The sequence below is a fragment of the Phascolarctos cinereus genome, unplaced genomic scaffold (assembly GCF_003287225.1).
Source record: "Phascolarctos cinereus isolate Bilbo 61053 unplaced genomic scaffold, phaCin_HiC Scaffold_2;HRSCAF=192, whole genome shotgun sequence".
NCBI classification, from domain to species: domain Eukaryota; kingdom Metazoa; phylum Chordata; class Mammalia; order Diprotodontia; family Phascolarctidae; genus Phascolarctos; species Phascolarctos cinereus.
In genome coordinates this window covers 324,414,636-324,440,073 of record NW_027555625.1, presented here as the reverse complement: position 1 = coordinate 324,440,073, position 25,438 = coordinate 324,414,636, and the positions used below count along the sequence as shown (strand labels likewise).

General features: G+C 39.3%; 1 long non-coding RNA gene across 1 annotated transcript; it reads left to right on the top strand.

The window, feature by feature from the left end:
- The first annotated feature begins 22,218 nt into the window (after positions 1-22,218).
- Positions 22,219-25,104, top strand: LOC144455645 (uncharacterized). The gene is made up of 2 exons (XR_013484365.1): positions 22,219-22,337; positions 24,109-25,104. It is a non-coding gene; the product is annotated as an uncharacterized LOC144455645 (long non-coding RNA).
- The last annotated feature ends 334 nt before the right edge of the window (positions 25,105-25,438 follow it).

Here is a 25,438-nt window from a genome sequence, read left to right as displayed (position 1 = left end):
AAAGAAAACAAAGTTAGTCTGCTGTAATCTGTTCTTGATGAAGCCATGAGGGCTCTAGAGGGAATGCTTTTTTTTATTTGAGTTCTGTGTTGGACCAAGTCCGTATCAGTGGCCAGTCATCCTTGATGAGCATATACCTTCCTGTTTCATACCTCATTTAACATTGATAACTGATTATTATTTATTCCATTCCATTTGTATTTATTAAACACCAACTATGCATAAACCCTTGCCCAAGGTCACACAGGTAATAAGTGGCTGTCAGGATTTGAATCCAGGTCCTGAGAATTATGTATGAAGGATCCAAAGAAGAAGATAATACTTCTAGTTGAAGATGCATTGAAACCATCTACATGCTTGGAATGTTTCCCAGTGACTGTGAAGGGAGTTGTCACATAGTTACGGTGAACAGACAAGGATTTATTTTTCATCTGACCTTCCCTATTTGATTTAATTCAATTCAACAAATATTTATTAAGCACCTGCTATGTTAGGATCCTATACTTCAGCTTGGGGATAAAAAAAATAGTCCTTGCCCTCAAGACCTTTACAATGTAATTGTGGGGAGAATATTGACACAAGTAACCATGTTACAGGAGATAGTGTGATTAATGCAAAGGCAAAAAGGGGACAAAGGGGAACAGAAGTGAATAAGTGCTTATGTAGTGCTTACTATATGCCAGGCATTGTGTTAAGTGCTTTACAAATATTATCTCATTTGATTATTACAGTATGCCTTGGTGGGAGATGCTGTTGTTATCCCCATTTTACAGATGAGGAAATTGAGGATGAGAGATGTTAAGTGACTTCCCAGTGTCACCAGGCTAGTAAGTGTCAAAGGATTGCTGAAGAAAGCGATAAAAGGAGAGAACACTTTTCATCAAGGGGGCAAGGGGTTCAGAGAAAACTTTGTGGAGAAGGAATTTAAGGAAGGGAGGGATTTCAATGGATCGATATGGGAAAGAGGAAAGGGGATGCAATCCAAACATGAGAGATGGCACAAGCAAAGTCCAAGAATAGGCTAAAACTAGTAGAGTTTATCTGGAAGATAGAATATATGGAAGAGAATAACACGATAATGATGGACAGGTACCCTGGAATCATAGAAATCGTTGAAAGTCAGAGTCTGGAATTTAAACCATCAGGCAGTGGGGAGCTACTGAAGGTTTCTGAGCGATATGATCATATAAGTGCCTTAACAAGATTACTCAGCAGTGTATATAAAATGAGAGGTGAGGGGAGAGCTGGGGAGAGACATTCTCAACTTTTCCCAGAATCCTGGCCTTATTCTATGGGTGCACCACATTCTCAGTATTCCACTAAAGCCTGGATTGGTTCTGTGGGCTCCTCTTAACATATGCTGATGTGATCACTAATTATTCTTAAAACTGTCTCATCACCAATTCCACCTCAAAATTCCACCAAGGTATTTTGTTTTATACTACCTCTTTCCACTAACCCTTGTCTACAGATGGTCTCCCTGATCTTAAAAAAAATCAGTTGCCTCTTCTGCCCATTATTATCAATGATGAAAACAGTGACGATGACGATGATGACAAAAATAATTCCTTTCAATTCAAGAAATGTTATTCAACTCCTACAGACTCTGTCTTCTACATTGTGGATGTAGAGATAGATATGAAACAGACCCTGCTTTCAGTAAAGGACCAATACACGAATAACTCTGATGTGAGAGAGGATTCCTAGGAGAGGTCCAGGAAAATACTCTAAGAGATTTGAGGAGGAAAAGGTCGCTTCTTCCTGGGGAGTGGGATGGGTGGGGTGATAAATGATACATTTATATCATTTTACAGTTACAAAGCTCTGTCCTTATTGTTTCTTTTTTTTCTTGCTTTTTTTTTTGGTGGGGCAATGGGGGTTAAGTGACTTGCCCAGGGTCACACAGCTAATAAGTGTTAAGTGTCTGAGGCTGGATTTGAACTCAGGTCCTCCTGACTCCAAGGCCAGAGCTCTATTCACTACACCACCTAGCTGCCCCTCAAAACCTTTTTTTTTCCTTTGGTTAGGCAATTGGGATTAAGTGACTTGCCCAGGGTCACACAGCTGCTAAGTGTCAAGTGTTTGGTCTGAGGCCGGATTTGAACTCAGGTCTTCTTGACTGCAAGGCTGGTGCTCTATCCACTGCACCACCTAGCTGCCCCCCCCCCATTGTTTCACTTGATCCTTAAATCCACCCTATAGGGTAGGCAGGGCTAGTAGTATTATTATATTCATTTTTATAAATGACATTTATATTGTTCCTGGATGAATAAAGACTAACTCCTATCCCTGAGTTTACCTTTAATTGTTAGGTTGGGGTTCTTCCTTTACATTGATACCAAGAGGTAGAAAGTCAGGTATCGAAAGGTCAAGCAAAACACATTCACCTATATGTAGTTGTGACAAACAATATTTTTCTGTGCCTACCTTCTTTGGGGTTGCACTGGAAAAGCTATTCAAAGTGAAATCTCTGCCTAAGCCACCAGAGGGCGCTAGGTCACTAGCTCCTCCAGCTCCTTCCTTTTGTGTATGTGCAAATGCATAAATGGGACCTAGCTGCTCCAACTTGCAGTTCTTTTTCAGTCTTTCTGCACATGCCCAAATGGGACTTGCCTGGGGCCCAGTACCTCAGCTCAAGTTCAGTCTTATCTAGTTTAGGCATGAAAATTCCTGAGAAAAATTAATTACATATTTGGGTCATTTTGCCACCATCCCATTTGAGATTTGAATCTTCTTTCTAAATTCACATGACCTGAAATTATTACTCACTCATATTACATATTAGAAAAGTACATTTACTGGATGGAATCAAAAGTGAAAGTTATAGCATTAAAACTGTGTGTCTTGTTCCTAATAAAGTTCAAATTCTTAACTCTACCACCCATTTTCTGTATTGGCGTATCTTTCAAGAATTTTGTCTTCAAAGGTAGGAGGTTCAGGGTGGTTTCAGCTTGGCTCATTCCGTTTGTTTCCCATATTTTGCCTGGACCTGTAAAGATTGCCATTTGAACTCTTTCATGGGTTCTTCAATGTCTTTCTAGTTGGCAGCTAGATGAAGCCCTCATGGGATGCAGGTGCAGGTCTCAGACCTGCTTATGGTTTTTTTTTTCCAGACATGATTCTTATGTATGGTATTCTCGGGCTTTTTTTTTTCTATAAAGCGTACAGATTCTCTTTCAACTGTTCCCTTCATGGTGTAACATAGAATGATTTTAGGCAACTGACTTTTAAATTAATCCCCTGAGGCTACTCAGCTCCATGTTGCCCATCCCTTTGGATGTCTTCAGCATGGGAACAGTTCACTGGAATACAGAGAAAAAGAAAAACCAGGCCAAGGAATGGGTGGATGGTGGTTATATAAGTTTTACTGATGCCGTTAGTTTTTCATGCCATGCTCATTTCCTGATAAAACTGACCCCTTCTTATTCTTCCTGTCCTGTAAAGATTTTTCCTTATAAAAAAGGAAAATGTGTGAATATAGTAAGAAGCTTTGGGTTAGGCTGACTATATCTCCCTTCAGGATTCTAGGGTCCCTTGAGGGATTGGTGTGTCTTTTCTCTGTCTCTCTTTTTTTAAATATAAATTTATTTATTTTTAATTTTCAACATTCACTCCCACAAGTTTTTGAATTCCAAATTTTCACCCCATTTCCCCCCTCCCCCACCCCAAGATGGCATGCATTCTGAATATCCCTTCCCCTAGTCTGTCCTCTCTTCTATCTCTCTCCCCTTCTCTTATCCCCTTCCCCTTCTATTTTACTGTAGGGCAGGATAGACTTCTGTGCCCCATTTCCCGTATTTCTTATTTCCCAGTAGCATGTGAAAATATTTTTTTTAAACATATGTTTTTAAAACTTTAGGTTTCAAATTTTCTCTCTTCCTCCCTCCCCACCCACCCTCATTGAAAAGGCAAGCAACTCAATATAGGTTGTACATGTGCAGTTATGCAAAACACATCCATAGTAGACATGTTGTGAAAAACTAACTCTATTTCCCTTAATCCTATCCTGCCCTCCCATTTATTCTGTTCTTTCTTTTGACCCTGTCCCTCCTCAGAAGTGTTTGCTTCTGATTACCCCCTTTCCCAATCTGCCCTCCTCTCTATCATCCTCCTGCTCTCTTGTCCCCTTCTCCCCCTATTTTCCTGTAGGGTAAGACAGATTTCCACTGGTGTGTCTTTTCTCTAAAGCCAATGGATTGAGCTCCCGCCAGTTGACAGCTTCTTCATGATGACAGCTTCTGCAAGTGGACCTTTGCTTCAAAGGTAAAGCAAGAACAAACATAGGATCATTTTCCCTACTACCGCCAGGGCGTGATATTTTTTTCATTGGCCTCAGTCCCTGGAGAAGCAGGTTCAAAGTTTAACTTGGCTCCTATATAGCACTGGTCCTATCAGTTGTGGCATGACTGCTGGGTGAATCCTTCTGCTGGATTGAGGGTTTGAAGGTCAGCCCTGAAGGCCATGTCTTGGGGCATGGATGCTGCACTGGCTGTAATGCCTAGCCCAGATTCTGACTTCCAGATTCAGTGGTTTGCTCTCCTGACCTTTGAAACTTCCATACTTGGAGACTCCACTCCCTTCATGCAGAATGGAAAAGAATGAATGAGGCACCAGTATCTTGGGGCTACATGTGGTCTCAGAGGGGGAGAAGGCTCTAAGGCCTTTTGGCAACAGGGTCTGTTGCAAAGTACCATGAGCAGAGGACTCAGTGAACTCTCTTAGTTGCAAATGAAATGAAGAGGCCACAGTTGGTACTGATAGACCTTTTTCAATACCTCTGAAGAGAACCAGAGACCCTCCATTTCATCTTGTGGTTAGCCAACTGGAGCCAGTTATGGAATATCTATGCATACCATGCACAGTCTCACCACAAGCAAGCTCTCTAGTGTCCTGCACGTGGAGAGGGTACATCAGCCATGGAAGCCAAGGGGGTCTGTGTGTGCACCAAATCCCTATTACATAGGCAAAACCAACCTGTGCAGCGACCACATCCAACAGCGTATGTATCATTCTGTGCCCATAGTCCTCTCCCTTTCCTTAACCTAGAAGAAGGAAGTATTTTTCATGGTTTGCCCTCTGGAGCCAAAATTGGCCATCGTACTCAGTCTGATTTTAGTGTTGCTTTCGTTTCTATCACTGTGGACATCATGCATATTGTTCCCTTGGTTCTACTTTCTTCACTATGCACTAGTTCATGTCAGCCTGCCCACGTTTTTCTGAATTCCTCCTATCTGTCGTTTCTTGAGACATGATAATATTCTATTACATTTATGTACCATAATTTGTTCAGCCCTTTCCCAAGAGATGAGCACCTATTTTTGTTTCTAGGTTTTTGCTTCACTAAAAAGAGCTGCTTTGAATATTTTGGTATATCAGGAGCTTGTCTTCCTCTGACCCTGAGTTTAAAGATGTGGAGCTGTTGTCTTAACTCTTGCCTCTTACCGCTACACATACTCCCAATTCCCTATTAAGCCCCTTCCCCTCTTTAACCCCGGAAGCACTGAATGTGCTACCACTGATAGTCCCACTGGGCTCTGGGCCACACTCCCTAGGAACGCCTCTGACAACGCGCAGCCCATACCTGTACCCTGGCTCATCCCAGAATATTTCCTTTTGGGAAAAAAAAAAAAGAAACTTATTTTGGCAAAAAGAGTCATTCCGGCTGATTATATAATCCTCTACATTTAGAATGCCTCCTCGGTAACTATGGCAACTCACTGAGGGGAATGTGTTAAGTTCAAACTTTGTTCTAAATTTGCTGATGAGGGTGAAGACTCGGTTTCAGGAACTCTTCCTCCCCCCTCCCCCAACCCCAAACAATGTCTCTTCTGGTGAATTATTCTTGGCATTTTTAGTTCAGTTACATCTGGACTGATGAGATCCTGATCAGAAGGATTGTTTCTCTGCACTGAAGCCTTGGCCTTGGGTCCTGGCTCTTTCATTGACTAGCTGTGTGATAGTGGGAAAAATCACTTAAACTTTCTGAGCCTCAGTACCTTCACCTGTAAAACAGGGCTAATAATACTTGTCTTGATTACGTCATAGGACTGTTGTGAAGCTCAAATGAGATAATGTATGTGAAAGCTCTCTGTAACCCTCTGGTGATGACCTTTTCCAAAATTGGCTAACCTGGTCCTTAGCAGAAAAAATACACAGTCAAAGGATAAGAAGTATGGTGTAGTGGAAAGAGGACTAGTCTTAACGTCAGGAGAGGCCTGGGTTCAAATCTTGCTTCTGACATTTACTAGTTTGTGAACACAGGCAATTTATAGTCTCAGTTTCTTCAGCTGTAAAATTGTTATTGTTGTTTGTCCTTTGTTCCAGAAAAGGACCATGACATCAGGGAGGTGATGCCGTGACTTACAAGTGAATTGGATTTAAGTGAGGGAGGGCTGTGCACAGTCACCAGCCTCCCTCTCTCCTTCAGTACCAACTGTAAAATTAGTGTATGTTGTACTTACTTCATAGGGCTGTTGTAAAGATCAAAAGAAGTTACATCAGCAGAATGGTTTGCAAACCTTAAAATGCCCTATAAATATCATTTATCATCATCATTCTCATCTTATTTTTGATGGAATTTAGACAGAAGTGGTTCTAGGACAAATTGCTATCTAGCTACTCTTTTTTATGTTTACTATTCAGCAGATTATTTTGTGGGTAGATAAAATGATGACTCGGTCACTGAATAAAATTGTTGGGATGTTAGCTCATTTTCTGTAATTTCCTTGGAAACATTTTTGGGATTGCTTCTGTGTTAGCAGCATGATGAAGTTGGTATGTACCTTATCCTGTCCCCACATGGTTGAGATTTGTTCTGCCTTGTCTCTATATTTTGATTTCTCATTCCAGGTAGTTTAAAAGTTAGTAGTATTTGTTATGACAATATCTATTAAAAACTATATTCTTCAAATTTTATGGGTTAGTGTTATATCTGTGATGATGCTCTGATTCTAGTATAGATTCTTTATTAAATTCTCCAAGATATTTTTGAGGTTTGCATTTGTAGTATAGGGACTTGTGAACTTACAAAGGGTAGGTAGTGAACTTTTGGGCTATAATTCTGACTACTTGATTGAGTCTTTCTAGGTATTCTATAATACTAAATTTTTGCAGCCTACAGTTACATGTTGTATAGTATCTACCATTTCTTTGCAAAATCACCAAGTCTGGATTCCTTAAGGCTACCTTTTTGTAATTTCCAGTGGCAACGACTTGTTCTTGGAATGATCATAAACCCCTCCATTTTAAAAAATGGATCAGTCATTTGTTTGACACTTTTTTTGGTCGACATGTTGTTCATTGAGTTCATGTGGATGTGGCCATCGAGGGCCTTTTGGTTCCTGTCTTAGATCTTAACCGTTTCATAGTCTTAACCCAGAGGTAAACTAATTATCAGTTACATTCCATAATTCCAGGGTATGTTGTTTATTTTCAGCCTTTATTATTTTTCTGTGAAGCAGCATCCCTTTTTTCTAGAAATATTTCTGTGAATATTTAACCTGTTTCTTTTAAAATTTTTCAAAAATTTATTTTATTTTTAATTTATGAAATTAAGTATTTCCATAACATAGTATAATAAAAAAGATAATTACACGTGAAGCTGAAAATCTGTTATATACAACTTGCTGTTCCTTTTAAATATATAATAAAGTTATCATGTAGTTTTTTTTAACTCCCCTACCCCATCCTAGAGATGGCTACCATTAGACACAAATATGATATATATATATATATATATATATATATATGAAATCATTCTATATATACTTCTATTTATCAGTTCTTTTCTGGATGCAGATAATGTCTTCCTTCGTATGACATTTGTAGTTAATTTGGGTATTTATAAGTCAGAATAACTTATTTGCTCAAAGTTTTTCTTGAAACAACATTACTGTTACTGTATACAGTGTTCTCTTGGTTCTGTTAATTTCACTCTTCATCATTTCATGCAAGTCTATCCCTGTTTTTCTAAGATCATTGAACTCATCATTTTTTATAGCACAGTAGTATTCCATCACAATCATATACCACAACTTATTCAGTCATTCCTTAATTGATGGGCATCCCTACAATTTTTGTTTCTTTGCCACTGCAGTGCTATAAATATTTTAGAACATATCGGTTATTTTCCTTTTTCCATAATCATCTTTGGAAATAGATCTAGTTGTGGTATTGTTGGGTCAAAGGGTATAGGCAGTTTAATAACTCTTTGGATATAATTTCAGATTACTCTCCAAAATGGTTGGATCAATTCATAATTCCACTGACAATGAATTGATGTCCCAATTTTCCACATCTCTCCCCTCTTCCAACATTTATCATTTTCCTCTTCAATCATTTTAGCCAATCTGATAGGTATAGAATGATATCTCAAGGTTATTTTAATTTGCATTTCTCTAATCAATAATGATTTAGAGCATTTTTATATAACAATAAATTGTTTTGATTTCTTCATTGGAAAGCTTCCTTTTCATATCCCTTGACCATTTATCAATTGGGGAATGACTTGTATTCTTATAGATTTGACAAAGTTCTTTATATAGTTGAGATATGAGACCTTTATCTGAGAAATTGTTGATAAAATGTTTTTCCTAATTTTCTACTTTCCTTCTGATCTTGGCTACATTTGTTTTATTTGTACAAAACTTTTAAAATTTAATGTAATCAAAATTATCCTTTTTATACACCTCATTTTGTCCTCTACCTCTTGTTTATTCATAAGTTGTTCACTTATCTACAAATTTGATAATATCTTCCATGTTCTTCAAATTTTCTTGTAATGCCTCTCTTTATATTTAGGTCTTATAAATGGTGTAAGATAATGGTCTATGCCCAATTTCTGCCATATTGCTTTCCAGTTTTCCCAATAGTTTTTACCAAATGATGGTAAAAATTCATTTTTTTAATGAATTCTTATCCCCAAATCTCAAGTCTTTATATTTGTCAAATACAAGATTACTATATTTATTTGCTGCTGTAAATTGTGTGTCTACTCTGTTCCATTGATCTACTTATTTCTTAGCCAATGCCAGGTAGTTTTGATTATTACTTCCTTATAACATAGTTTAAGATCTAGCTAGTACTGTTAAAACTCTTTCCTTTACATTTTTTCATTGTTTCCTTTGATATTCTTGACTTTTTGTTCTTCCACAAAAAGTCAAGAATATCAAAGGAAATAATGTTGCTATTTTGTTATTATTTTTTCTAATTCAGCAAATTTTTTTTTTGGTGATTTAATTGGGATGGCATTAATTATACAAATTAGTTTAGGTAAAATTCTTATTTTTATTATATTAGCCCTGCCATGAACAATTAATATTTCTCCAGTTATTTAAATCTAATTTTACTTGTATAAAAAGTTTTTTTAAAAAATAATTTTGTTTATATAGTTCTTGGGTTTGTGAACATGTGTGAGTCTTATTCTTCCATTTTGGTGAAAAAGTGTTAATACTTCTATAGTTGCCTTGGGATGATGAACCCTGAATTTTTGTTTGTTTGTTAACATTGCATAAGTTTTTGTTTAGATATCTTCTGATCTATTGTCCATTTACTGTGCCCAAGGTACACATTAAGAGTGATATTGTATAGGCATTAGTTGTTTCAAATGGGTTCTTCCTTTAAACTTTGGCTACAGGCTGCTAGTCTGTTTCCTTAACAAACAAAATGTTATGTTCAACGTGTCTTGCCTGGAGAAGTCCAAAGTATTTGTAAGTAGCACCTTCATTCATTGATTCAATTTGCCTTCCACATCAAAGTTTTAGTTTCTGTTTTTCCTTCATGCACAATATAAATTTTACCCTTGTTAGAGCTAGGTGACATTTTGATATGGTGGGACAAAGCCTCCACAAGATGAAATAGTTATTTAATGTTCTTTTCAGTGGATCCACAAAACTTGATATTATCCACATATGTCAAGTGATTAATATAATGTTTTGGTATTATTCCTTCTTTGACTTGAAAGCCATATTCAGTTCTATACAGGAGTGATGATATTGGATTGAATGCCAGGAAAAGTCACAGTGGGTTTACCCTATCTCCTGAAGATGATGCTTATATTGATTATTCTTGAGAGTCTTGTTGATGGCGTGTTTTAAATAGAGAACCTTTCATTTTCATGTAGACAACAAGTACTTAAGCATTTTCACTATGCTTGGATCTCTGTTATGTATTTAATTAAACTATAAGTGCACAATTGAATCAAAGGTTTAGAATAATTATTAAAGTAATATAAATGCAATAACACTTTTGGGTGGCTTATTCAGTGATCACCTAATTGATCATTAACATTTATACTAGGACTTTTTGGCATCTCAGCCAATACATAGGTTTCCTATATTCATAGATTTTTGAGTGCTACAAGCTGCAAATATTTTATGTAAGGTACGTTAACATGTAACTGACCTACAGTTGGAGGGGTTACCAGTGTTCTCATCTTTTGGTAATAAATAGATGATAACTTCTATTAAAAAAAATGGATCAGGTTTGCATCAGAGAGGAAAATCATAAAATATTCTGCTAAGCTCTATATCAGTGGGGTCAAACTCCAATAGAAAAAAGGGCCACTAAAGCATACATAAGGATCCTTATGGGCCCCAAATTGACTTAGTTTTAAAATGTAATATTATCTGTGTTTTATTGTATTTTTAAAAAAATATTTCCAAAGACTTATATGGTCTGATGCTGAGTGAAGTGAGCAGAACCAAGAGGACTTTTTACACAATAACAGCCACGTTATGCAATGACTAATATTGTTAAACTGAACCCTTCTCAGCATTACGAGGATCTAAGACATCTCCAGAGGCCTCGGGATGGAAAATGCTGTCCACATCCAGAGAAAGAACTATGGAAGTCACATCGCTATCACTTATTTTTACCTTCTGTTGAGTTTTGTTTCATCTTTCTGATGGTTCCTCCTATTGGTTTTAATTTTTACTTACAACTTCACTAATGTGAAAATATGTTTAATGGGTATGTAAATGTAAAACCTATATCAGATTATGAGCTGTCTTGGGGAGGGTGGGGGGGAGGAAGGGGGAGAAAAATTTTCAACTCACAAGCATATGGAAGTGATTGTTGATAAATCAAAATAAATTAATAAAAAAATATTTCCAAAATACATTTTAATCTCATTTTAGGTGTGGTCTGGAGTGTTGCAAGTTGCTGCCCGTGAGCCACATGTTTAACACCTCTGTCTATGTAATAGAGATTTGCAGATTCATGGCCTTCCTTCCTGGTCTACAGTGTATATAGATATGGCAAAAAATTGGGAAAAAAGAAAAAGACAAATTGATATCATATTCACTGCCCAATCAATAAGGACATTTATTGATTTACTAAGTAAATACTTGCTGATGGGAATCACCTGCTCCCCAAGAAAAGTACTTTGCCAGTAATTCATAAATCACTGTGAAGCATTTGAACCACCAATTATGAATCTTATCTGTACCTTGCTTTCTAGTTTTGAAGAAAACCTAGATTTAGTCACCTCCCTTGTTCTATCATTTATTATATTAATGATACACAAGTTTTTGTTTTATAATTGCTCCATCACTTTCTGGCCATAGAGTTGACCAGAAACTTTCTACGTCTTCCTTCTTTGGGTGTTCTCTTTTCTAATTTTTTCACTTTTAAAAAAATTGATGTTGAATTATTTTGTTTTTTGTACTGCTTTGACTTCTTGTGTTGCCTTAACCTTTTGGTTTTTACTTTTAATTGTTGAATAAGCATATTAAGAATTCTTGATATGCTTATGATTTTCTGGTTTATGCTCTTCATATTTCGTTGCCTTTAGTCAGACAACATGGCATTCAAGGTCACGATTGCTTTTGGTAACTAGATATTTTTGTCATCTTCCTTCTTTTTCTGCAGGTCTTCATTAGTTTTCCCGGTCCCTTCAGCAAGGGTGGTATTTGATGCCTATTCTTAGAAATATTCCTAGATAGCTCCACCTTTCCTTGGATGATCCTTATCATGGCTGTAGGAAGCAAGTAAGCAAGCATTTATTAAGCACCTGTTATGTGCCAGGCACAGTGTTAAGCACTTTACAAATATTTTCTCATTTAATCTTCATGACAATTTTGGGAGGTTATTATCCCCATTTTAGAGTTGAAGAAATTGAAGGAGACAGAGGTTAAGTGCCTTGTCCAGGATCACAAAGCTAATAAATGCTTGAGGCCAGATTTGAACTCAGATCTTCCCAAACTTATTTGGCCTGCCACTCACTTAAAAAAAAATTACCAGCACCCCCTGGAAATCTACCTTTTTAAGACCTTTAACTTTTTAAAAAAATTTGCATCATTTCAAAAAAAATAAGTTGTATATTTTTTTAAAAATGACATCTTAAATTTAATAATTTATTGTTAATTTTTTTCCTGCATTGGAATTTTGATGATGCAGTATTATGTCATGTAACCGTATAGTATCACATTGTAAACAAGTTATTATACGCACATATTCCTGCTGATGCATGCTGGATTTCCTGACAATGTATGATACACTCTCCTGCCAACACTTGCTTGTTAAGACCTGTAGGCAGACTTGACCATTGATCAGTTGTAACTTGCATTTTGTGTGTTTATTTGGAAAATAATGTAATCACTTCGACCTTAACTGATACACAATAGATGAAACATGTACGAATGGTTTTTCAAAATTTTCTTCTCTTCTCATCTTTCCTTATGCTTCTACCACCCCCTTATTTCATGCAATGCCCCCCAGTTGCACCCGAGGTTACTACTGCCCCCCCTGGATCATTCCAGCACCTCCCTGGGGCAGTATCACCTACTTTGGGAACCTCTGAGTCTCAGCCCTGTACTCTGTTATGCCACATAGCTGCCTATTCTGTTGGGGTTTTTTTTTAGGCCTTGGAATATTTAAAAATTTACCGTGAAATGTGGTTCATGATTATATCAGCTTTTGGGGATTGCTCTGTTTTAATGTAGTTAATTTATTAGTTGGATTCATGTTGTTTATCTCTAAAAATGCTGTTTAAAATTCCATTCTAAGTTTGCCAGTCTCCCTTTGAAAATCATTCAAGGCACTGGCATTAGTTTTGCTGTCTTTTCATTATTAGGTAGTAGCTCTGGAGATTGTGTTAGGTGTAGATTTTCAATGTTATTTAGCTTTTTTTAATTTAGATTAAGTAACTCCTCAAATTCTACTCTTTTTTTTGTATAAAAAAGGTTTAGAAAAAAGTGGTTTTTTTTATACTTCCCCCACATTGATCTTGCAATATGCTGTTGTGTGACACAAGATGTTGTTGACAAAAAGCAGCATGAACCCTAAACTTGATAAGATCTGTTGCCAGTTTTGTTATGAGGTAGAACTGGTGCATAATAAATACGCTCAAATCTTCGATCCTTTTCCTGCACACCTGTGTTTTGCCAGCTTTAATGATTAGCATTTCTAGCATTTTAGATTTGTTCTGATGTAGCTTGTCTTCTTGTGGCAGGTCTTGGGATGTCTTGAAACTCTGTGGCAAGACTTGAAACTCAGGGGGGCAGCTAGGTGGCACAGTGGATAGAGCACTGGCTCTGGAGTCAGGAGGACCTGAGTTCAAATCTAGTCTCAGACATAAGACATTGACTAGCTGTGTGACCCTGGGCAGGTCACTTAACCCCAATTGCCTCAGCAAAAAAAAAAAAGACTTGAAAGTCAGGCTTCAGGCAGGGTCTCTTTGTTCTATATAGGAGCTACTGTAGAGCTACTGTAGTGGTCACAGGACACACAGTCTTCGCTAGCAAATTACTCTGGTCGAGCTTCTCTTACTCTGTGGTTGTCTCCCAGTCTCTCACAAGACATGGCTAATGTGCATTGAAGGGGTTGTGATTGTTGTTGTTGCTGCTGTTGCTGCAATTGTGCTTATATTCCTCCTCTCCCTCTTCTTTATTATCATCATTATGGCAGCATTGGGAAGATAGAGACAGAGAGCTCAAGTGTTGCCTCTGACACATACTGTGTGATCCTGGGAAAGCCACTTAAACTCTCAATGCTATAGACGAGTCTGTGACTAGGGGTTTCAAGAAGGTATTGATCTACATGGGAGAGGAAGTTTTGTCCACTGGGAGTTCCATATACTAATGAGATCACAAGTCCAATCCTCCCAATCCTATTCCCTCTCATGATCATGACTGTAAAACTCAGGAAGGAGGTGAAGGGTACCAATTGAGAGAGGATGAACAAAGTTCATCTACTTAAGGGAGAAAGTGCCTTGCACAATGCTTCACACATAAAGTGAGTGCTTAAAACATGCTTTTTTTAATTAAAAAAAAACCTGATAAGGATGAACTGAGCTATCTTATAGCCATTGGGAAAGGAAAGATTGAAGTAATGTGGGACAGTATACTCACTGGAGGGGGAGTCAGAAGACTTAGGTTCTACTTCCAGGTCTCTCATTAACCCTCAGCTTAATTTAGGAAAGTCACTCTGTTGTGGTCTAGGGGTGCTGGGAACTCTGAAATTCAGGAGCAAAAGGTGTGGATTCTGCCTGGAAAGAATTTGACTCAAGCCTTCTTTCAGTCAGAGGCGAGGTTTATTGTTTTGCCAATAGAAGCAGGCATTGCATTGTGGTGCTTTAGTGAGCCAGACTGTTAAGGCATCTGAGCATTTTAATGGGAGCAAGATGGACCCCTATATACAGAAGGACTGTGGGAAAATCTGGATGTGACCAAGGAGTGGACAATAGCTTGGGGTGACTGGGAGGTAACAAAGAAGGGGTCTAGTTGGAATTAAGGAGTGCTGAAATAGCCTGAGGTGGGGCCAGGTGCAGACAATGAGGGTTGCAATGAACAGGCAGTTAAAAGGATTATACTGGGATAGGCTGGGTGCCTCAGGCAAATGCCAGAGACTTGGTTCAGGGGCTTTGGGAGTCCTTTTAGGGATCCAGCGTGAATCCCATCTCCCATCAACTCTTTCCTAGTCTTTAATTTTCTTATCCATAAAATGGGGTTAGGCTAGACTAGCAGTTCTAAAACTTTTCCATAGTATTGGAACCCTTCAGTTTAAACAAAACTTTGGCAGAACCATTGCGGTAAAATCCTTTGAAATGATTATTTTTAATGTCTATTAACAAACAATATGAAGTTCAGTGAGGTGAATTTGGGGTGTTTTGGAACTCCTGGTAGTTTGAGAAAAAGTGGACAAGAAAGTCTCCAAGTTCCCTTTCAGATCTTAAAGATCTGTTACTAATAAGAAGTTCTCCTTGACATTATGTGGTAGACATTCCTTGGGAGATGTAGCCAAGAAGTGTTGATTGATGGATAAAACTTTTTTTTAAATTTGAATATTTTATTTTTCCCAATTACATATAAAAATCATTTTTAATATTAAAAATTTTTTGACTTTCTAATTCTCTCTCTCCCTTCTTCCCCTCTTCCAACCCTGAGATAGTAAGCAATTTGATATAGTTAAATATGTTCAATCATGTAAAACATATTTCCATATTAGTCAGGTTCTTTATTTCTTTATTTCTTCTTTTTTTTTTTTAGGCAATTGAGCTTAAGTGACTTGCCCAGGGTCACACAGCTACTAAATGTCAAGTGTTTGGTCTGAGGCTGGATTTGAACTCAGGTCCTCCTGACTTCAGAGCCAGTATGCTATATCCACTGCACTACCTAGCTGCCCCTTAGTCAGGTTCTAAAAGAAGAAACAGCCCAAAAGAAAAAAAACCATGAAAAACATAAAGACAATGAAAGTAGTGTGCTTTGATCTGCATTTAGACTCCATCAGTTCTTTCTCTGGTGGTGTATAGCATTTTTCATCATGAATCCTTTGGAATTATATTGGATAATTGGATTGCTAAGAATAACTAAGTCATTCACAGCTGATCATTGTACAATACTGCTGTTACTGTGTACAGTGTTCTCCTGGTCCTCCTTACTTCACTCTGTATCAATTCATGCAAGTCTTTCCAGGTTTTTCTGAAATCATGGTGGTTGAAACTTGCGATAGATAAATTTATGGAGGTGACACCAGGTGGACGGCAAAACAGTATTGCAATGGTGGAATATCTTTAAACCATAAAATTATCTGGAAGCACACTTCCAAGCTGGACTAATCCTCAGCCTCTGTATTCATCCTTTCCTCACCTGTTTCTTGTCACCTTTGCTCACACTATGCACTGTGCCTGGAATGGAACTTCCCTCTCCATTATTTCTGACAATGTTTAAGTAGTGACTCAGCTTCCCCCTTCTCCATGAGACTTTCCTTGATCACCCCAGGTGAAAGTGATGTCTCCACTCCATCCCAGTTTCTCATAGTACTTTGCTTGGGTCTCTCCTTTGCCCTTATCTCATTTTTCCTTTGTAGTATAGTTATTTATGTGTATGACTCTTCCTCTCCCCCTCCCCCCACTAGTCTTTAAGTCCTTGACACCAGGGTCTCTGTTGTGTCTCCATTTGTGTTCCCAGAGCTGGGCATAGAGCCTTAGACATAGCAAATGATTGATGCATTTTTATTTGTCATATTGAATGGAATTAAATAAAGTGCTGTATGAATGTGAGCTATAGATCCATATGAAGAGCTAAGATAGGATCTTAGGTATAGTAAGTACTTAAATGTTTGTTGAATATCTCTCTGGAGATAAAAGCCTTTGGCACATTATCTGAGGCAAAATTTTAGAATCATGGAATTCTAGAACTGAAGGAGCATTTAGAGATGTACTAGATCATAAAATTCAACTTTTTTTTTTTAATGAACATAAATCTATTTTCTCTCCATCCACACCTGTTTTCCTACTGAAAAAAATAAAAGAAAAACCCAAAACCATTGTAACAGACGTGCATAGTCAAACAAAACAAACCTCTGCGTTTGGCTGTGTCCAAAAAAATGTGTCACATTCTGCACCCTGAGCCCGTCACCTCTCTGTCAGGAGGTGGGCAACATGCTTCACTATGGATCCTCTGGTATTGTGGTTGCAAATTATTGCATTCATTCAAGTTATTCACTGTGCAAGCTCTCTTCAAATATATTTATCTTTCTATCCCTGCCCCTTAAGTGCATGCACAGAACGTTTAATAAATGCTTGTCGAATTGAGTGCAGTCTCATCATTTCACAGAGAAGAAAGCTGAGGCCCAGAGAAGGGAAGTCCTATGTTGAAGGTTACTTAGCAAAAAAGTGGTGAAGGCAGACTAGACTCTAGATCTGCTGATTCCTTGTTCAGTTCCATGCTCACCTCATGCTAAAACAGAGTGCTCCTTAAGATAAGAAATTGATGAAATCATCCAGTCCAATGCAGTGCATTTGTTAGTGCCCACTATGTGCATAGCATTGTGCCAAGCTTTAGGGACTCAAGGACAAACTGAAAACTGGTTCCTGTCCACAAATGTCAATGTTGAATTCAAATGAATTCTATCGTTGGGGAAAGGGGCTTAAGGAAGGAGAGAATTTGAAACTGAAAATAAAATAAAAGTGAAAAAAAAATGAATCCAATTGAATTGTAGTCTATGGGAGGGTATCCTCCCTAGGGGAATAGGAAAGGTTTACTGTAGGAGATGGCAGAGATTTTATAGCAGTGTGATGGTTAAAAAGGTTTGAGAGACATAGTTTCTGGGTAATTTGATCATTTTATTAAAAAGGCCAACAGGTTATTAATAAAAAGATGGTCATTTGGTCATTTCTCTTAGCATAAAGGTTGTGGTTTTTGTTCTTGCTCTTGAAGAGGACCTTAACATCAGGAAGATGATGCCATGACTTGCAAGTGAATTGGACTTAAGTGAAGATGGGCTGTGCAAAGTCACCAGCCTCACTTTCTCTTCCAGAGCCATCTGGGTCCAGTGGCCAGACATAGATCAGAACAACTGGAGACAGCCACTCTTAGACCAAAGACAATTATGCAGGTGTTGGGCTCACAGTTTACATACCCTTCCAGTAGGGGCTCATGTCACCCCATCATCATATCACCCCTGGATAGAGAAAATATCTCTATATCAGACCACTCCTAGCCTTGGGCTATCTAGACAAAAGGATCTATCTCCACCCAAACTGGTATAGAACACAATGAACTTCCCAACCTTAGATTAAATTCCTGGCAAGGGTGGGTGGTGTCTGAGGAAGATAGAGGAGAGTTAATAGAGTCTCATTATCTGTAATGTCCTTCAAGAAAGCTGAACTTTTAAAGGACTTTAGAAGAAGAGGAGAGCTCTGAATCTCTCCCTAAATTATTGATTATTAATAATCATTTCTCACAATAGAATGTAAGCTACTTGAGGGCAGGGACCGCTTCACTTTTTTATTTGTATCCAAGCATATTGCCTGGCACATAGAAGGCACTTAATAAATGCTTGTTTATTGATTGAGTGATAGGTGTGAAGAGGGAGTAGGAAGATGGCTTCCTACCGAGCCCCATAGTGGTGACTGTGTGGGAGTGGCAGGATGAGGTTGGTACCTGGCACCCCTACAGTGCTGCTGTATGTAGCTATATCGAACAGCAGTTCATGACATTCCCTTGGGCCAAGCTGACCCCACACTCTGGGGGTCTCTGCCTGTGAAAGTCAAGGAGATGGGAAATGGAATGCTGCGATTTAGGGGAAAGCAAGTAGATCAATGTGGTTGGAATGTAGAACTTGTAAGGGAAGTAATGCATGATTAGCCTGAAGAGGCATCTAAATGTCAAGCTGAGGAGTTTGTACTTTATTCTAGAGGGCATAAGGACTCAGGGAGCTGGAACATGGTGTTGTTGAATGATCACTGGATTTGGAATCCAAGAACCTGGATTTCTATTATTCTCTCTATTATGGTAAGCTTTATTAAAATTCAACTAGGCCTGAGTAACTGGGGTTTTGCTCCATGGTACCAAAAGTTAGTGGGCACTAAGAGTGCTTGTACCTTTTTAGCAGGTAGAAACATCTGAGCTTAGTACCTGCTTAATAAGAATAATTAGTTAGGACAGCACGGAACCGGAAAGCTGTGCCGTAGGCAGCCCCATCCCAGGGTCTCTGATCACAGAAGTGTCCTGGGGGCTCTGCCTTGTCCTGTGGTGCAGGGAGTGTCCCAGGGTCTCATCCCTTGTGGCATCTTATGTTCTGAAGCCCTGGATTTCTCCCTAAAGTCTCTCTTCTCTCACTTCCCGTGGAGATCTATTTTGGTACTTGCTGTAGGCATGAGGATGGTTAGTTACCCCTATGCCATGTTACTTGATGACTGTAGAGTAGCTGTATTACTTCCAAAGTAAGTCATCGATGCAGCTAGGTGGTAGAGTGGCTAAAATGGGGACTTGGAGGCAGGAAGACCCGATTTCAAATCTTGCTTCAGACTTACTAGTTGTATGACCCTGGGCAAATAACTTAACCTCTGCTGCCTCAGTTTGCTCATCTGAAAAGGGAAAAGAATAAGCATTTATCCAGCACCTACTAGATGCCAGGCAATATGCTTAAGCACTTCTTACTTGATCCTCCCAACAACCCTGTAAGGTAGATGCTGTTATTATCCCTATTTTTACAGTTGAGGAATCAGGCAATCTGAGGTTAAGGGACTTGTCCATGGTCACAAAGCTATTAAGTGTCTGAGGCTGGATTTGAACTCAGGTCTTTCTGACTCCACAGATCCATGGCTGTATCTGCTGTGCCACTAGATGTAAAAGGGAGAAAATAGTAGCAGCAATCCCAGGATTGCTGTGGGAATTAAACGAGATAATATCTGTCAAGCACTTTTCAAATTTGGAAGCTCTATATAGATGCTAGCTATTATTAATATTTTCCGATTCTGGGTCTCTTAAGCTCCAAATCTTGTGCCTAAAAGGGTCACATAGATTTGCTCAATAAAAAATGAATGTGAAGGGAATTTCTGTCTCCCTCCATTCTTCCCTCTGTTCTAATCATAGTTACCGAGATAAGGAATGGGGGGGGTAGGGGGGGGCCCTTCAGAACTTTCCTAAAACCACTTTGTGGTGAAAGTGTCCCCCGGGCTTTCTATGGAGGGCCAGAAGATCAGGAGGGTTTTTAGTCTCCTCTCTTCTTTGTTTCAGGCTCCAGCAGGATATCACTCAATCAGTAGGCATATATTAAGCACTCACTGTATGCTAGGTGGTATAAGGGCAGCTAGGTAGTGCTGGGCCTGGAGTCAGGAAGACCTGAGTTCAAATTCAGCCATGGACACTTACTAGCTGTGTGACCCTGGGCAAGTCGCCTAACCCTGCTTGCCTCTGTTCCTCATCTGTCAAATGAGCTGGAGAAGGAAACGGTAAACCACTCCAGTTTCTTTGCCAAGAAAATTTCAAAAGGGGTCACAAAGAGTTGGACAGACTGAACAACAATAACGTGTTAGGCTAGGCACCGGGTAAAGTCCTGGGGTGGGATTGGGGTTAGGGGTGGGAGTTGGTACAAAAGAAAGGCAAAAACAGCCCCTGCCCTCAAGGAGCTTAGATTTCAATGGGGAGACAATATGTAAATAACTAGGTGTATACAGGACAGATGTAGATACTGGAGTAAATGAAAGGTAATTTGAGAGGGGATGGCCTTAGCACCTGGAGGATGCTTAGTTACTCCTCTTTCACTTGGGCAGCATTTATTTGGGAACCTGCAGACTTCCCAGAAAGTCTTTTCAGCTAGAAAATAGGGAAGATTTCTGAGTACCTGCAGCCTCTGGGGCTGCTTTCCCCTTTGATCTCCTCCCTGCCACCCTCCTGGGTTATGATCCCCACAGTTCCCTTTCAAAATAGAACTTGCTGCCCACCTGATGAAAAGGGCAGGGTGTGGTTAGTGAATGTATTTCTATTGGAGTCTTAACTGTTTCCTTTGAAAGAGAATAAAGAAAAAAGAGACAAAACCATTGCTCTTTCCCTGCAGGAAAACAATTGAAAAATGGTCCAGAGAGTCTGAACCGCAGGAGTCAAGAATCTCTTATTGTGGTCTTAGCACAGATGTACTGTTTCTGCCAGAGGAAGATGCCAGCCTGGAGTGTCTATTCAGTGGATTGACCTGGAAGGATCAGGTACAGATGGACAATAGATGGTGAGTTTAAAGAGATGCAGACTGTAGGCTTGGGCAGCCTTGCAACCTTGCAGGGACCTTGGAAGGTTGGCATTCTAAAGGAGGAAGCTTATGGCTCATCCTGTCTCCCCAAAGGCTCATTAGATTACTGGGCCCTGCAACTCTCTGTCTCGGCTTATGTTGGATTAAATGGTCCAAAAGGGAAGACTTGAGGTTTCCTAAGTTTTAATGTTCCATCAGTATATTGTATAGAGGTGGTGAGATGTGGTGGAAATAGCAGTGTATTCTCACCTCTCTTCTCGCCTCCAACTCTGTAGAATCCTGAGTGTGGTAGTAGAAATATTTCCTAAGGCCCTGCCGTGTTAAGTAGGGTAGTGTTTCCCATGGCCCTACTCCATGTAGGCTGTAGAAAATGTGGTTGGGAATGTTGTTTTTGCATATCAATCATCAGAGTGTGGACCCTTGAAGAGTAGCTGCTGGGGCATTGACAGCTGTAGGCTGTTGACAAGGAAATGTGGGGAGTGGGAGATGTAATTAGGAGCAGAGATTCACATAGGGAAATTAGGCGCTCTGGATACGCTGTAAACCCTGCATTACCCAGTCAATGGGGAAACGGGAGGGAACTGCGATTTGGGCCTAGGAATAAAAAGATTTGCTCTTCCTTCTGTAAGGTGGCCCACACATGGGACACCTGGCCTTGTTAGGCTGTTAATAAAAAATGTTTTTTTTTTTTTCTGGTTCACCAATAGCCTCATGCAACTTTTGCTGCTTACATAGGCTAGCTTATTTTTTGGGAAAACATACTGAAACCGTCCTTGAGACTTACTTGGTTTAGTGCACAGCCCTTGGAATCACTGACAAAGTTTTCTGGTGCCTAAGTACAAAAAGCCAGCCCACAAGGAGTCCTCAGCTCCTCTCTCAGACTTCTGACCTGCAGACCAGCATGGCTAACACAGAAGCGGAGCCAACTGAATCAATGTTGCATCTCCTGAATATTCCTTCCCTACTATGAGTAAGCAAACCTGCTTTTTTCTAACTGTTAAATGGTCAATGAGCATTTTATTTAATTCCAGTTCTGAACCTGAAGCATCAGACTGGCCTGAGCTTATGTCAACTAGATTCTTTCAGAGAGCAGCTTAGATGCTACCTCCTACGTGAAGCCTTTCATGATCTCTCCAGGTATTAGTTCTCTTTCCCTCTTGAAATTACTTTGTGTTTTTTTTTAAATGAAATTTTATGACTATTATTTTTATAATTAACAAAAATCAATTTTCTTTCCCTTAAGAAAGAAAGAAAAACAAAACTGTTTCCACAAATATGCATAGTTGAGCAGAATAAATTCCTGCATCGACCATGTTTCAAAAAAATATGTCTGGATCTGTACTCTGAGTATCACCCCTCTCTGTCAGAAGGTGGGTACTATGTTTGACCATGAGTCCTCTGCAGTTGTGATTGGTCATTGTGTTGATCAGATCTTAAGCCTGCTAAAGTTGTTTACCTTTACAATTTTGTGGTTATTGTATAAATTGTTCTCCTATTTCTGCTCATTTTACTTTACTTATTTTTACTCATTTACTTAGGCCGCTCTGCATCCATTCAAACACGACTCGCCAGGTTTCTCTGAAACTATTCCATTCACAATTTATTACAGCACAATAATATTCTATTACCTTCATATGCCGTAATTTGTTCAGCCCCCCTAGATTGATGGTTACCTCCTTAGATTCTAGTTCTTTGCCACTGTGAGAGACCTGCTATAAATATTTTTGTGCATAGGAATCTTTTTTCTTTTCCTTTGCTCCCTTTACAGGATAGAATTAGTAAACAGTATCGCTGTGTCAAAGGGTATGCACAGTTTAGTAACTTTTTGAGCTGTTTTCCAGAATGTCTGGACCAGTTCACAGCTTTACTAACAGTGTATTAATATACATGTTTCCCCATAGCCCCTCTAGCATTTTTCATTTTCTATTTTTTTGGTCAGCTTTACCAATCTGGTGATTGTGAGATGGAATGTCAGAGTTGCTTTCGTTTGTATTTTTCTATTTATTAGTAACTTGGTACTTTAAAAAAAATATGACTATTGATAGCTTGGATTTCCACTGCCTATTCATATCCTTTGGGTATTTATTATTTGGGAAAATGGCCCATTCTTATAAATTTGAATCAGTTCCCCTAAATATAAAATTACTTTGTATAGTTTGATATTTGCTTTGAATTTACTTATCTGCATAGCTTAGTATCTTTCATTAGAATGTAAGCTCATTGACGACAGGGAAGGTTTCATTTTTTATCTTTGTATTCTCAAGCCTTGTAGTCAATGGGCACTTACAAAATGTTTGTTGAACTGAATCTGATTGAAGAATGAAGGATGTTAAGTCAAGAGACACCAGGTTCCATTTGGAGCTAGCTGTGTAATCTTGGAAAAGTTACTTAACCTTTCCTTTTCACATCCCTTCGTCTGTAAGAGAGGGATAATATAATCAGCAATGCCTACCTCATGAAGTTGTTCTGAGGCAAACACTCTGTAAACCTTACTATTTTATTCAGTGGTGTCTGACTCTTCATGACCCCATTTGGGGTTTTCTTGGCAAAGATCCTGAGTGGTTTGCCATTTCCTTCTCCAGCTTGTTTTACAGATGAGGAAACCGAGGCAAACAAGGTTAAATGGCTTGCCCAGGGTGACAGAGCTAAGAAGTGTCTGAGGTTGATTTGAACATGTGTCTTCCCGATTCCAAGCCTAGTGCTCTATTCACTGCGCCACCTAGCTGCCAAACCTTTCTATACGATATGTAAATAGTTAAGATGCCCAGATAGATTTGTGAGCCTGTTGGATACCAGTGGAGCACCTGGGCTTTCCCTAGCTATTTGCCTGTTCTCTTAGAATGTAAGCTCCTTCAGGGCAGGGACTGTTTTGCCTCTTATATAGGCTGTCTTGCATGTCTGGATCCTTCCTCACCTGTATTTTTAGGATCTTAGCTTCATTCAAAGTTCAGTTCGTGTGCCATTTCCTGCCAGAAACCTTTCCAGATTCCTCAAGTTGTTAGTGTTTGCTCTCACTCTGCAAATAATCATACAACTGCTTACACTGTGTATCAGCCCCCCTCCCCTGCCATCCCAGTAGAAGGTATGCTCCCTTAGGGCAGGTGCTGACTCTTTTTTTTCATTTTGTCTTTGTTGCTCCAGTGCTTGACACAGTTTTGGAGGGGTAGGAACCTGAGATTTCATTGGCATGTTGAGTTTGAGATGCCTACGGAACATCCTGGTGGAGATGTCAAACAGAAAGTTGTTGATGTAGGATGTGAGCTGAGGAGAGAGAATAGGGATGGATATAAAGAGCTGGGAGTCATTGGTATACAGATGATAATTGAACCCATAAAAGATCATTAAGAAGAAAGTATAGGTAGAAAAGGTAAAAGCCTCTGGGACGGAGCCTCATATTATACCCATGCAAAGATGGATGTGGTGGTGGGTGATACAGCAAAGAAGAAAGCTCAGAAGAGGAGAGTTAGCATTACCCAGTCTTCTAAGGATGAAGCATCGCCTCAGCTAAGGACTCTAGCAGAAGCCACATCCGCAAAATAGAGAGAAATCTCATAACATCATGCCTCGTACAGCTGTGTAGGGGATCAGTGGAGCATGATCAGGCAGCAGCCATGTGAGACCAGCAGGGAGCAGTGCCCAGCAGAACTTGCATGCTGTGTTCACATGCTAGGCATGGACCAAAAGTCCAGCAGACACTGGACTCCTGGCAGAAACTGCAAGCCATATGAGAGCAGGAAGCAAGTCCAATGAGCGCTGGACAATGACGTAAGCAGAAGTGACAAGGAACCCCAAAATGTCAGAGGCGCGAGTTGCCCTTTCTCGTGTGTTTTCTGGCTATGTGTATGCCCGGGGATTCGTGTACTTTAGGTGGGTCCGTTCTTTCCACTGATGCTGTATCTACTCATGGACAGTGTGTCCTTGGTTTATGGGGAGAAATGTCTCATTGCTACTTGTCTTACTACGTAATTTCATTGAAAGCTTCCGTTTTTAAGCACTACCTTCTACATGAAGACTTTCCTGATGTGCTGTAACTGCTCATGCCCTCCTCACATTGCCTTGAATTTTGAATATACTGGTCTTTGTTTATGTTCTCTCCCTCAATAAAACATAAGCCCCTTGAGGGCAGTGATTACTTCATTTTTGTTTCATTGTCTTCTGCCTTACACAGTGCTTGGTACATAGTAAGCCCTTAAATACTTGTTGGTCGTTTCTTCTAGCTGACTAGAATGATAAACACATTGGTGGGGGCTTGTAAGCTGTGGTTTGGAGTGGATGTGGGCCCTTATGGAGCCCTGAACTTGCAGTAGCTTTCTCTGGGTAACACTGTGGGAGCTGGGGCATGTCCCTTTTGCTATACCATGCTGCTATGAATGCAAGATCCCATAAAAATTTAAGAACTATATTTTTAATGGATTGTCACCGTGATGAATATACATAATCTCTAAACCGTATGGAATGAAAAGTGTTCAAA